This window comes from Pithys albifrons, chromosome 19 (assembly GCF_047495875.1).
Source record: "Pithys albifrons albifrons isolate INPA30051 chromosome 19, PitAlb_v1, whole genome shotgun sequence".
Taxonomy (NCBI): Eukaryota; Metazoa; Chordata; class Aves; order Passeriformes; family Thamnophilidae; genus Pithys; species Pithys albifrons.
Genome location: NC_092476.1, coordinates 274576 through 286772, shown reverse-complemented (window position 1 = coordinate 286772; position 12197 = coordinate 274576). Strand labels below are relative to the sequence as shown.

Here is a 12197-nt window from a genome sequence, read left to right as displayed (position 1 = left end):
CACCCTGATATTGGATGCTGATACAAGATGAATGGATGGCAGCATGTGCTGGGAGTCACCCTGGGAAAAGAGTCCCTGCTTGGAGACCTCGCTGCCCACGGAGAGATGGTGTGAGGTACACAGGCAGGTCACAAGATCAAGCAATTACCTGGGCTGACAAAAATCTCAGTTTGAATTGCAAAGATGTGTCTGATCCTCGCTCACAAGGGCATGAACTGCACATGGCAGGGCTGGCCATCGAGGGGCTGGGGCTGAGCAGCACATTTGGTCTCACTGGAAGAGACATGAGGGGGCAGGAAAACATGTTTGTAGTCTCTGCTCTGGTACTTACAGATAATTGATGGTATTTTTAGGTGATTGGGTACTTGTAGGTGTAAATGACAGGTTTTACATGAAATGCATGTAATCTGGGGCCTTTTCCAAATGATGACATCAGCCCAGGTGTGAACTGTCAATGCCATGGACAGCTGGGAACAGGGAAGAGTTGGTAACAGCAGGTTTGGATTCCAAACTCCTCAATTAGTCCATTTCCACCTGTAGCACTCCTGCAGCCCATCCCTGGCGTGCCCTGGGTTCTGCTACGCTGATCTCGCATGGAAATCACACCTAAACTTCTGATGTGTTTTATCTCCATTCAGCTGATGCCTATCTTGTAATAAAATTTCCCATGGCTTATCAGCACCTGACAATTAGATGCTTAACATCCCACTTAATGCAAAACAGATTACATCCTGGGAATTAACAAAACAATCAAATGCCTTAAGGGATGATGGAAGATTTTATATAGACATATGTTTTTATATATATATGTTTACACACACACACACACACGCACATCCATAGTTGTGAAATCTGGAGATGCTGATCAGCTTTCACTGCTTGATTGGTTTTCATGGCTCATTCCTGTGCCTGTTCTATTTATTTTTTATTTTGGTAGAAATTCTGTTCTGTAATGAAAGTGCTGCGTGTTGACCTTCTCGAGGTGTGACAAGAGGCTGGGGGCTGGTGGGGGTGCCCTGCCCGCGGGTCCCCAGCCCGCGGGTCCCCAGCCGGGACTGAGCACTCCCCGCCGTGCCCAGCCGGCAACTTTGCTCCCTCTTGTGGCATCCCCTTGCCTGAGCCTGGTCTGTTCCCGAGCAGAGGTGGTTTATGCCACCCCCAGTGGCTGTGGAGGTGGTCAGAGAGCGAGGGTGTGGGAGGGTTGTAAATAAATACCATGCACAGCACTGCTACATCTCTTCTGAACATAAGAATATCTCTGTCTGATGGGGCTTTACAAAGGCCAATGGCATTAACTCCATTTCATAGAGGGGGAAACTGAGGAACTGAGTTTTCATCCATGATCATCCAGTTGGCCAGGAATGAAAACCAGGTCCTGGGAGTCCTGGCCCTGCTTATCCTGTCCCAGTGACACATCTCAAGTCAGTGACTTGTCCTGTCCTCTGTCCTCCACCACAGGAGAACTGCTGTCGAGTCACTGTGTCCTTGCTGAGGTTCCCAAGGCTGCTGCAGGACACAGACTGGGCAATGACTCGGGAGGAGCTGAGGAGCCCAGTGCCATCCCTGGCCTCACCTCTGCCAGCCACAAGCACTGCTGGCACCAGGCAGCCTCCCACATGCTCTGTGCTGCTGGAAAAAATTCAAGTCCTGGTGTGCTCAAACTTGGTGCTGCATTTCATTTGCAGTTCTAAAGCAGTAAGTGACTGTTAGAGCCAAACAAATGCCTGGCATTTGGCTGTGCCTGTGTTTTCCTGTGGCCAGGCTGACCTTTATGAACACTAGAGTCACAACTATGACAGGCAGCTCACTTGAGCTCTCCCTTCTGGGAGCTGGGGAGGTTTTGTAATTGCTGGAAAAGCCAAAAAGTCTTTCTTCAGACCTTGATTTTTCCTTAGCAACCAACTTTCTTCCTTGATTTCTCTTCTCTTCACCTTTCCCTTCTATGTAACTCACCCTTTACTGATGCAGATGCAATCAGAAAAAATGCCAAGCAGTTGCAGAGTTCAGCCCAGCAATGGAATCACTTATAAATGTGCTTAACTTCACTGAAACTGTTCTTGTGCTCACTCTTAAACGTGTGCTTTAGTCTTTTGCAAGTCCCTGGCCCTCTCACAGTCACAACTGGGTCACACTGATTACCTGAGTGATGGCAGGATGAGGAAGAGGCTCTTGTTGGGATCTCAGTTACAGCATTTTTCTGAGCATATGGTCAGTGTCTGATGGCAGATGAGTGCAATTTTGTTGTCCAGTGAAGGAACAGAGCATGAAATCCCCTACTGAAGTCCTCTTAGATATGTCTGTAAAATGCTGAGGGTGAGTGAAGTGCCCATGGCACGTCTGCTGCGTGTTGTGCTGTTCTCATCACTCACAGCTCCTCGTCAGTCCTTCCTTGGCTGTTTCTCTGCTTGTTCTGGGCTTTACCAAGTGTCCATCTTGCTCAAATGTTAAAAAATACAAAACAACAGACAACAAAACACCCCAAACCCAAAGGTAGCATCATAAGGTTATGAGACAGGTTTTAAATTTAAGTCTTTAATTGGAATTTGCTGTCTCTGCTTCAGGGTGTGCTTGAGATATTTATATTTTGCCTTGGAACCACGAGCTCTGGGCATCATGTTCTTTTCAGTGGATACAGAATGCTCACCTAATGGCTTGACTGAGGAATGAAAGGGGAATTATGTACTCCATTACTGCTATGTAGTAAAGTCTTACCAAAACTGTGATTAAGGTCTGATTTTCTAAATGAGCAGGAGGCACATAGATACAGTAAGACATGTTTTAAAACCAAACTGACACTCTGCTCACATCAGTTGTGTATTCCCTGTGTCCTGCCTGTCCCATGCTTGTCCTGTGCAGTACCCAGCACTCTGCAGTGAAGTTCTCAGCACTCTGCTGTGAAATTCTCTGCACCTCCTGAAGGCAAAAAATGATAATTAGTTCTAATAGCTGTTCTGTTTCACACCTCTTCTAGCCAGCCAAGGCAGATCACAAGGAGGTGTCACCAAAGCAAATAATCTCCACAGTGCCAAATGGCTTAGCTCAGTTTCAGTTCACAGCACAAGGGTTTGCCTGCACGGTCCATGCCAGAAGGGCTGAGGTTCTGTAGCTTTGTATTATCTGTTCCCAGCTATGGCCTGCCCTGGTTCTGAGCCTTGCTCATGCTCAGGGCTCTGACATACAGGTGAGTTACTGCAGCATAACAGGCTCCTGCATGTCAAGTTCTTCACCACAACTGCCTTGTTCATGCTCCTGCCCCAGTAACAGCAATGCAGATGTTCCCCTTCCTTGTGCAAGGGGAAACTGCTTGCTCTGTATTTGCCAAGAGGGTAGAGAAAGCACAGTTATTACAGAATAGCTGATACCTGTTAACTTGCAATATTATTTCTGTTCCTGACGTTCTTTGTGTGTTGGGGTCATGCTCATCATTTAGGATATGAACTCTGTACCAGGCAGGCCAGCGCTTTCGGGGATCTCCTCATTCCCTTCAAACCATAAGGAGCTGTCTCCATTGGAAGAGTGTAATAAATGTGCCTGGGGCTGCTCAAGCCAGGGCAAGATATCACAGGCAGCAAAGAATCAACGCAGGAATATTAACAATACATTATTTTGCTGGTACAGTTTTCCCATATGATTACAAGTGATGAGTGCTCCGTGGGAGTGAGGGGAAGAAAGATCAGGCCCACAGCGATAGGCTGAGCTCAGTTGCTCACAGTCAGGCACCAAACTTTACTGTTAGTTCATTTGTTTGCTCTTACACTGCTGTGTTCTGTCCTGAAGGCTAACCACACATCATATATATTTAAAAGAACAGTAGCATACAACTGGTGTAGATCTTAGGGTTTCTTTCCTGAAACATTATGATATTCCTGCTGAGAATATGAAGATAAAGGCTTTAATCCTTGGGAACAAAAGGGTGTGAGTAATTCCATTTCATTGCATGACCTGGAATCTCCACCCATATAAATACATCAAAGAGTAGTTATGATTTCACTCTCTAACACCCATGGGTTGAGGTTCTCACCCTGGGAAGCAAACAGCTCATGTGGTTGGGCTGGACAGTGCCCATGAGGGTAACAGGGATGTTTGCAGCATTCTTTGATCTTCCTACTGGACCAAAATTATTCACATCTCCCCAGTGTTGCTGAAAACTTATCCAAGCACTCAAGGCAATTATTGTTAAATGTGTGTGTGTGTTTTGGGCCAAGTCCATGAATCCTGACTCATGATTGACTCAGCCCTTACTTAAGCAAAACTCCACTTGATTTTATTACAGCTGGGGGCAGGACTCTGGGATTTTGGCCCCTGCCAGCAGGAGGTGGCTGCAAGAGCCTGATGCCAGTTCCTGGAGCCCATGCCCTTCCACAGCTCCCAGCACCTGCCAGTGCACTGAAGCCTCTGCACCTCTCTGAATCTTTCAGACAGTGATTCTGCCTACTGGTAAGAAGACCCATCTTGCCTGAAGTCACCACAAGGGTGATGGAGGACCACGCTGGCCCCGTGCTGTGTGGACCGATCATGCTCAGAGCTAATCCACTGCAGGAAATCCTGTGCCCCATGTTAGTCAGGAGCTCAGGCTGTGATACTGGCTGAAAACTGGCTGAAAACTGTTGCTGTACAGATTGGCTGTCACTTGGAGTATTTAACATTGCTATAAACTAATTTCAAACACAGTCAGCTCAGCATTGCATGTTAGAGGCCAGGCCAGTTCAGGTAAGGAGAGGAACTACATGACATGAGCACTGGGAAGAGCAGCCTGAAATCCCCAGGCAGGTGAGGTCTAGCTGGTGCACATACCCTGGGCTGGCCAAGCTGCCCTGGGTGCCCTGTTTCCCAGCACTCCTGGCTCCGGGCGAGGGCACCGCGCTGGTGCTGCCCCAGCTCCTGCACTCACAACTGCAGGAGTCAGCTCAGGTCTCGCAGCCTTATTAGCTCTGGCTCAGCGCCCGCAATTCCTATTCAAGCTGGCTCTGTGCAACGTGCCTGGATGTCTGGGCCGGGCACATCCCGGCATGGGAGTGGTGTCCCAGTGTCAGGAATGTGGGACAGAGACGCTCTGGCTGCCTGCTGAGAGCAGCACGGTCACATTCACACAAACCAAGGGGCTCTGCTGAGGCGAACTGTCCTGCCTGGAGGCAGCCCAAGTGTCTCTGTCCTGGCATGGATAGTCCAGAAGTCACCCAAGGGAGACTGAGAGTGAGAAAATAGTAATAAAGTGTCTTGAAGTGTCCCTGCTGTCCAGCACTTCCAGGAGAGCCTATTAAAAACCAAGCACTTTCTGCTTTAGCAAGTGTGACTGCCAATATGTGGCTAAAGCAACCAAGAAACTTCAATGGAAGTGTTACTTATTTATGTGTCATTGAAGGTAAAGCCACTGTGGTTTTGCATGGCTGCACCTTGACAAATGGCCTGGTTGGTTTTATTCCTAAGTACAGCCAGAAATAACAGAGCTGCTGTGCATATTCCTATCACTGGTGTTATTTAGATTTTTGGCCCCAGAAGAGGAAGCATTTGGAGGATTGGACTCAGTGTATTGGCCTGTCAGCTGTTGCTGCACCCTTTGGTGCCCTTAACTATTTCTTTCATCAAAGTAAACAGGTTTGCTCTCCAGTTTGAGTAACTTGCTGTTGTCTTTTGTAATGCTGCATTAATAGGCTTTGAAGATACATTTTCTGCCAACATAAACACTTTCTTGACTGTAATAGAAATGAGTCCTCACTTGCATTAGTTTGCTGTGAACGTTACAGAGGCTATAAAATAACTGTAAGTAAATGTCCTTGTCTGAATCTCCTTTAGATGCCTCCAAGACTTCCATAATAATGCCTAAATGGGGGTCTCCTCTCAGCAGGCAAGGGGTTTTTCTTTTCTTTCTCCCCTTTTTTGTTCTTTTTTTTCCTCTGTCTTTTTGAAAAGAGAACTGGAAGCAGCAACTGTATTCAAATATAGGAAAGTGTTTGAAGAAATATTATAAATATCTTGTCTTCAGCACATCCACATCAAATACAGTTTGGCTCTGTAGTTGTGAAAAAAATACAGAAATTACTACTAGAGCCACCAAGATCTAAGTCAAGACTAGAGAAAGTGGGTGAGTAAGGAGATTCTTCAACATTTGCTTCTTTGTGTTCACATTCTTATGACTTAAATTCAAATCTGCCTCACACTGAGGAGCCTGGAAACAAGATCTTCAGGTCTTTCCTAGTTGTAATGAGAACACACCCAGAGTACATGAGGGGAATTAAAGGAGGGAGATTTGCAAAACCTCTTAAAACAGCAAGCTTCTTAATTTTCCTTTAGAATCCAAAGGAGCCATCAGCCAAAATATTTAAGGACTGAAGCAGTTAAGCCCGAGCAGAGTGCATGGCTGGCTTGGTTTGCTCAGGCTTATCTGAATTTTGTCCTGTAAAAGTGTGAATTATTGACTCTCCTCTTTTCTCTGCTTTACAGTCCTCAGGTACCTGGAGGGCATCCCAGAAAAACAGGGGGGTGAGCCAGCCTTCTGAAACGCTGGTGTTTTCTGACTCTGACTAGCTCAGCCCAAGTTTGAATATTTAAGGTTCCTCAAAGTTCCCACATAACACCCTCACCCCAGAAGGAAGAGCAGCTGAGCAGCATCACTGCCCTGTAAGGCCAGACCTCGGCGTGCTGGGACCCGGGAGCTGCTGCAAAGACACACCATTATTCCAGCCCAATGATTTCCAGCCTTTATTGCTGTGGGTGGAATTCGTGGTGTGCATGGAGAGAACCGACAAGGCTGACAGTGCAGTGGGAGTGACTAATGCAGAGGCCTTTGCTCGTCCTGTTGCACGGGAATGATTCCCACGTCCTCCAGGCAGCGCGGAGTGAATCCCTTCGGAGGAGCCTCTGCAGCAGAACTGCAGCAAATTAGGAGAAGTTTTGCAAAGCAGAAAAGGCTTCTGGTCAGATGCTTTTTTCTGGTTGGTCATCCAGCTACTTCATGCCTGAAGTTGTGTTTTAACACGCAGCACCTTCTGGAGGGTGCTCTGGGCAGCCACCTCCTTCCCATCAGCTGCAGCATCTCCAGTGGCTCCAGAACCACAGAAGGATCTGTCCAGGCTGTGCTGTGCCTGCCAGTCCTCCCTCCTGCCCATCTACTGCCCTGGGATTGCCACAAAGCTGAGCTTGGCCACATGCTGGACTTGCTGTGCTTTACACAGGGTCCTTACAACCATTTGCTTCTTTGTGCAGGGCAGGGCTTAACGCTCTTCTTTGTAAAACCTTGAATTAAAAGCCGTGCCTTAGAAGGCTCAGAAGGGATTAAGCAGCACAAACCTCTTACACACAGAGCTTACACTGAGTAAGCTTTTCTAAGTTACCAGTATGTGATATATCAAGGGGAGAGCTCTCCTGTGATTCTCCATCTCTGCTGGATGGTTTCAGAGGGTGTAATGGAAGCTGAGTTTATTAACTTCCCCTGGGACCTGGATGCTTGATGCCTTTTTGGCTTTCTGATGTTCCAGCCATAATTTCTACAGACAGTTGCCACCTTCCCAGGCCAAAGCCAGAGCTGGTGTGGACAGGTGTGGCCTCAGCTGCCTCAGCAGATTTGTGCCAAACTACAGTGACTGCAACCCTGGAGGCAGCCCGTGCTGGCAGGTAAAATCTGGGCACCTTGGCTGCTTCCAGCCCTGTCACTGACCTCTGTGGGCCTTCCTCTGCAGCCCTGCTATCCCCTCAGCCCTTTATGTGCATATTTAAAAGGCAAGACCTCTGGATAAGGACTCCTTTATGACTCTTTTCTGCAGAAGTTAATCTAAGGGGTTACAGTCCTGTGGCACTTAAAGAATTGACCCATAATATCGCTTGAACTGCACAATTCAATGTGTGAAAAGCTCTGCAGAGCCAGCCTGGAGAACAGGGAAAGCACCTCCATCTTTTGCTTCCTTGCCCTCCTCCACAGACTCCCATTTGGAAGGTATTTATTAGGTGGGGGAAAGTACAGTAAAATGCTGCATTGCTGTGCCAAGCACCTTCCCTTCCTGCACACACAGGGCTCTCGCTGCATCTTTAAAGAATCACAACAAAGAAAAGGAGCTGACACAATGAATTTTGATCTGGAAAGTGAAATCTGACATAACCAGTAGTTACATTTTTGTTATTCCCTGCTAGTTTGCCTAAAGGCAGCTTTTAAATAATTCCTGCTTTTCACCTCCTGAGAAATAATCTATTTGCTTCTGAATTAATTAGGCAGCATCATAAAAACCCTTCAGAGACTTTGGAAGCTGCTGATCTAACTTTTTAAAATATATAGTAGGCCTGATCCTTAGGCCAGACAGGAATTCTGCTGCTGACTTTGATGGGAATGGGAGCAGACATTTTATGTGTGATGCTATTGAAAAAACAGGGTTCCCAGTAAACAGTAAATGGTGCTTTTTCTCTCTGCTTTACTGGCATCTGTCTCTATAACATCTTGAGCCTTGAGAGATGTTTCATCCCTTCTTGTTTCATCTTCCTTTGGACAGTCAGTGTCAGTATTTCTGTGCTTTGCTGCCCTGGTGAGCAGACACATGCAGGGTGGGTAAGTGTGACTGATCCTCAGGATCAGGGCTGTTGTGCAAGGCCAGGAAAATCAGTGGAGCTCTTACATGCAAAATAGATAATCTCGAGCTTGGCTTTGAGATGTCAGCTACTCTGGAACTCACCATCTTAAATCAAGATCAATCTAGTCAACTAATTCTTTAATTCTTTAATTCTTCTTCATAATTTTCTGTTAATCTAAAAGATGAGAATAATTCTGATCTCAATGGTTGTTTTTTTTTTTTACTGAAAAAAGCCCAAATAGGGTTTCATTGCCCAAATTGAAAATGTAACAGTTTGTTTACAGGGTGATGTAAAAACTTTTATCTGACAGGGCAGAGGAAATGGATAGAGGAATCATCTGAGTTTCCAGGCTCATTGGGCTTTATGGCCAGGATGGTCTCTCTCTGCTCTACGTTCCTTTGTTCTTGCATTCCTGACTTTGCCTGTTGCCAGTGGCAATATCACCAACACAAGTCAGGACAAGGATTAGATCAAAAGATGTATGAGGAACCAAAGATGGCTCTGAGTGAGATCTGGAGCTCAGATTAGGAGGTTTAACACCTGTATGTCTCTCAGGGGGAGGTTTGTGTACTGCTGGCATTCTGCTGAGGACTTTGCTCACAAAGCTCGAGGGGTGTTCATGGTCAGCAGCACATCTGGGAACCTTGTCCCATGGAACTGTCCTGCTCTCCTGGGGGACACAGGCTGGAAAAACATGGATTTGCAGTATGGACCAGAGAAGAAATCCCCATGTCAAACCTCATCATTCTGCAGGGTTTTCTGCTAGCTTTAAAAGTGTCAAAATTATGTTTTTACTAACCTTGTCATTGTTTAAAACTCCAAACCAAACTCTTTCCTAAATGGTTACTCAGGACCTGCTCCTCTCCTCTTTCTGGTACCTGACTTCTGAGTGCAGCTGTGGCTTTCACTGCCCCTTGCCCAGGGGGGCACCCAGGCCTGGTTTTCCCCAGCTGATGGGCTGCTCTGACAGCACTGCTTTGGGAAATGAAACCAGAGAAGGATTTGTCACAGAGGAGCCCAGACTGCCTGTGAGAGCAGGAAGGCAGATCCAGCTTTATATCCATCTGATTATCCTCAGTCTGCCTTGTGAAGTAGGAGATTTTGTGCTTTCTCTGTGAAGGTTTTGGGGTTTTGGAAGGTTCCTGGAGAATCCAGCAATTTGGGAGGTGTGGGCTAAGGAGCCAACTCCTAAACTGAGTCGACTCATCTCCAGCAGGATCTATATGAGAGCAATGAAAAGCCAGAGGGCTGTTCTCTGGCATGTTCTTTTGCAGCTGATGTCATGGACTTTACTTGGGCTTTTTGTTGGTTTTTCTTCTTTCTTTTTTTTTTCCCCAGATTTGCTCACATACATTTTATACCCTGGAGCTTTACAGAGCACAAATACCTGTTTCTGAGATGGAGCACTCAGTTACTTGAGTTCCTGGCATCAGCTTGATCTTCCATGTCAGTCTGCCCTGGGAGTTTTAGAGTGCAGCGTGTTCTCCCTGCTCCATATCAAGCCTGAATTTCTAGTCAGGAAAAAACGTTGTTGTGGGCAAAGTCCAAAGAGTTACAGCTTTATTTACAGTTTAGTTACCACCTACAGCAATGTAGCTCATCACTAGCAGTGCCTTAGGCACTTTTCTACTTTATAACTTGGTGAGGTTGTTTACAGTATTATCATCAGAAGAAAAAAAGGACCTGGGTGGAACTATGGCCTCGGTAAAACCAATGACAAAACTCCCATGGACTTGAGAGAATCAGCATTTCACTTAGTTCTGCATGTGAGGAGCACATATTTGATGGTGACCTTGATGTTGGCTTGTTCAGCTGCTTTTCTCAAAGCATGTTTGGTCCCTGGGCAGCCTCATGGGCCCTGGCAGTACCTGAGGGACCTTTCCTGTGCTGGGAAATTGCAGGTTGGTTTCTAATGTCACATCCACCCTTATCTGTCTTCAGACCCCTTCTCTTTCTCTCTGGACCTTAGAAATTGTTTTGCTTCCTTTTCTATAGTATCTCTAGATCTGAATCCACACAACACAGGGAGGAGAAGGCAGAAAGGATGTTTGTGGACTTCCCATGGCCACCAAGAGGATCAGGAGCTGAGTTCCTGGGTTGGGTCAGCAGACCAGCACTCAGGTTGGGCAGGCACATCAGTGAGAATTCCCTACACTAACAATTCTCTCCCTTTGTAGGAGAAATGGATTCATCCCTCTGTTCCCTCCCCACAGCCTTCTTTGCCCTCCACCCCTTCAGTTGTGACATTCTGGGCAAACTGTGTGTACAAACACCCACTCAGCCTGCTTTGCCAAAGATACACACAAAGGCACTCATAAACACCCTGCAGAAGCACAGGGTACACAGGTTTGGTAATATTATTTCTAGCAATTAATCTCCCTGTTTCTGACTTTGTAAGGATTCCTGTCTGATCTCCAGAAAGGCAATTTCTTTCTATACCCTGAGTGCCAGTGAATGCAAAGGCCAAACTGCACTGCATGGTGCCCTTTGGGAAGAGACTCCTGCTTAAAAACCTTCCACATCCTGCCTGTCACAGGGGCCTATATTTGGAAGGATGGGCAAGCAACACGAGAGGCACATGGAGCAAAAGCTGTGAGCATCAGCACTTTGCTGCAAGTAAACAGTTTCACTTCTCGAGCTGTTGTGTTTGTCACTCTAGTAAACAGGATCTGACTACAGTGAGATAACAAAGCTGGAGGCCTAAACCTGTCCTCCTCCTCTGCAGTTTGAGTTATATACTGCCCACACTCCTGTCAGCCGCTCTGTTTCATCCCTCTGCAATCCACCATTGCAATATTTTAGTCCACAATTGCAGGATTTGATTCCATCATTGCAATGTTTTACTGCCCCTGCAGAGTCCTTTGCTTTGCTGGAAGCAAAAATCCCCCACTTGGCTTCCTGCTTGCACAGGGGGTTACAAAAGAAGGACTTAGTTAAACTCTCTAGGACCAGGCAGCATTCCAAACCACTCCTAAACTCTGCTCTGCAGTTTGGAGAATGGGATGTCGTTGTCCATTTTTGCCCTGCTCACCAAGGGCAGTGCTGGGATCTGGAAACCCATGGCGCAGGTTTGTCCGATGGCATCTGCTTTCCCTGAATAATTGTGGACATTCCCACCTCTCCACTCATCCCTCCGAGCACCTTGGAGTCATAAATTGCAATCCTAGAGCCAATGCAGTCATGCCTGGGGAATGATCTTCCCATTCAAGGTGAATCTTGATGCCTGATGTATGAGAAGACCAGGCACATGCTGAAAATTCCTTGCTAATTTGGGTTGCTAGTTCATCAAAAACATCCTCCCAAACATGCACAGGATGTATTAAGTTATGGTATAGTAACTGATCAGCTTGTCATACTGACATTTCTGCTCCTTGCCAGAAACTCCTGGACTTCATCATCTCTCTCAAGAAATCAGATCTGTTGGTGTCACCCTGCAATAAATTGGTGTAACTGGAAACCTCTCCCCAGGCATACAAACATCTGAGGACAGGCTGATGTATAAATATATACAGAACTGACTAACAACATCCCTCCTCTTGGGCAGCTCCAGTGTGGCCTGAGCCCCCACATCTTTATTTTGCTTTTCAGAGCTTTGGTCCACTGGCACTTTGGTGTAGGCACATACCATGTTGTGAGCTGGG

General features: G+C 46.6%; 1 long non-coding RNA gene across 1 annotated transcript; it reads left to right on the top strand.

The window, feature by feature from the left end:
• The first annotated feature begins 1256 nt into the window (after window positions 1–1256).
• Window positions 1257–10780, top strand: LOC139680890 (uncharacterized). Its single transcript, XR_011699427.1, has 3 exons — window positions 1257–1421; window positions 4274–4437; window positions 6442–10780. It is a non-coding gene; the product is annotated as an uncharacterized lncRNA (long non-coding RNA).
• The last annotated feature ends 1417 nt before the right edge of the window (window positions 10781–12197 follow it).